A 2246-nucleotide genomic window follows, 5' to 3' on the forward strand; every position below is an offset into this window, starting at 1 on the left:
TATATATATATATACACCAAAACACAGTGAGAATGCTAAACATTAAGAGGTGAAATATTTTTAACAGTAACACAACAGATCAGATGTAAATTAGCTCAATACTGGCAGTAGTTCTAAGCTTACTTAAATTAAACACTTAATTCTGATACTTCAGCTCTGTTTCTTCTTACTTCACTCAATTTAGCAACACTCTTGGTGATGGTATTTGCAGAAAGGTTATGAACACAGCTAGTAAAGTCTTCCTGCTTTCAGGTTCTTCAGTTCTGGACTTGGGCATGGAGGTGTGGGGACTTAGATGGAAATCTGGCTAACTTTGGCAAACCTAGGCAACAGAAAAAGGACTCCTGCTTTCCTAAGATGTCCATCCATCCTAAAACTGACACCTGAGAAATGAAATCCTGTGTAGTCTGAACTGACTAGCAGGAATTATTATCTAGATGCTAAGATATTCAGGAAATTAGTTAAAAGAAGAGAGATTAAAAAAATCATTTACAAAAACAGTAAGTTATTATCTTTTCATTGTACAATGAATCCCTGTAGTAAAAAGCAGGAAACCTAAAAGTGGTAAAGAGGAGATAGATAAAGACATTACTGAATCAGATCTGAATCAGAAAAAATGGACAGAAAGAGGTGATCCCAGCGTAGTTAACTCCTAACACGTGACCAGAACTCAGTGATTTACAGGAGGATTGAGGGTAAATCATCACAGATTAAGCATTCAATTTCATTCAGAAACAAGGAATCTTTCTTTCAGGTGGGGATTTAAATCTTGGTTTGTATTTGCAAATTTTGTTTATCATCATAAGGAAAGATTTACTTATTTTATATAGCTAGTAAGACATGCAAACAAAACCTCTGAATTGAATTTTTCAATTATAAGAATGAATTACATATCCATTTTTTTAATATCAGTTAATAAGGTTCTAAATATATTTTTCAATTAAGAGTGTATTTTTTTTTTTTTAAATAAAGTAGTCCTTAAACTTATAGCTGCCAATCCAATCTGTTCCTCCTCAGTGAATACTAGAATGAAAATTAAACTGTGGAAAAACAGTTAAATGTGTTAGTTAAAATAAGGTAATATATTCGAGAAAGTATGTTCTTAATTATGTTTTGCAATGGAAAACAATGATCTATTAACTTGCTGTCTGCAGTCAGTGAACTAAATGCTTCTTATTGTTGTATTAGTACATGGGTAGTTCACAGCTTGTTTTTATTCTTAGAAAAAGAAAAGTGATCTTGCAAGGTCCCTTTTGGTTTTCTTAATTGTGAATGAACCAATTTTTGCACTAAAGTAAATAAACAGAATAACTGAAATGAAGGAAGTATTCTCACTGCTCCTGCAAAGGAGACTAATATCATGTAAAAGCTAGTATACCACTAGCAAGTATCTATTTTGTGTGACAAACCAGAGACCTGCATAAATTCTGCAGTTTGAATTTCTTGAAAATTTGGCAGAAGATGTATCACACAAATATTACAAGTATTTCTACTCAAATTTCACTGTTTCACTGTTTGAATACACCAAGGAAAGGTGAGGCCCTCATAGAAATAGTCAATTTTATATTTAATTCTAAATTAACTTCATTTATCTATACATAGCAATATGTATTACATACACACATAATGGAAAAAAGAATAAATCTTTTAAATGCCTCTTCAGAAAAATAATTGTTGTTGTTTTTTAATTCCTCCCCAGGGTTATCAGGAACACTGTTCCTAGATCAACAGATTCTAAATTACTGCCTGAATACCTATCTTCACACTCCCTTGGGCAGGGGTGCCCTCTTCTGGGCACTGGCTCTAGTCTTCAAACTAGAAACCACTCTACTGCAAAACCTTCCCCAAATTGGGTATTAGGGAAAAAAACACTTAGTTTGCTGCTGGCTCACAAGAGCATCCTGAATATACTTTACTATCAGCGTTTCTGAGAAAAGGTTCACTGGGGTGCCACAAAATACTTTGAAAGCAGCTTACGTTTGAAAAATGCTGTATGCTTTACTGAACTCTACAGATGTAACTTCATGGTGGCAGTTGAGTGCACATTTATATCTGCAAATATACCTGCACTAGAAGTTCCACCAGTTGGAGTGAGTGAAAATTGCTGTGAAAACCAAGCAGTAGCAATTTCAATTTGCTCAGACAGTGAAGGTTATAGGCAGAATGTTAAGAAAGTTCATGTACCTTACTTTGTCTTAAAATCTTTTTTTTTTTTTTCCTGCAATGGCCAAAATTCCCCTCACCAA

Source organism: Meleagris gallopavo, chromosome 4 (assembly GCF_000146605.3).
Source record: "Meleagris gallopavo isolate NT-WF06-2002-E0010 breed Aviagen turkey brand Nicholas breeding stock chromosome 4, Turkey_5.1, whole genome shotgun sequence".
NCBI classification, from domain to species: domain Eukaryota; kingdom Metazoa; phylum Chordata; class Aves; order Galliformes; family Phasianidae; genus Meleagris; species Meleagris gallopavo.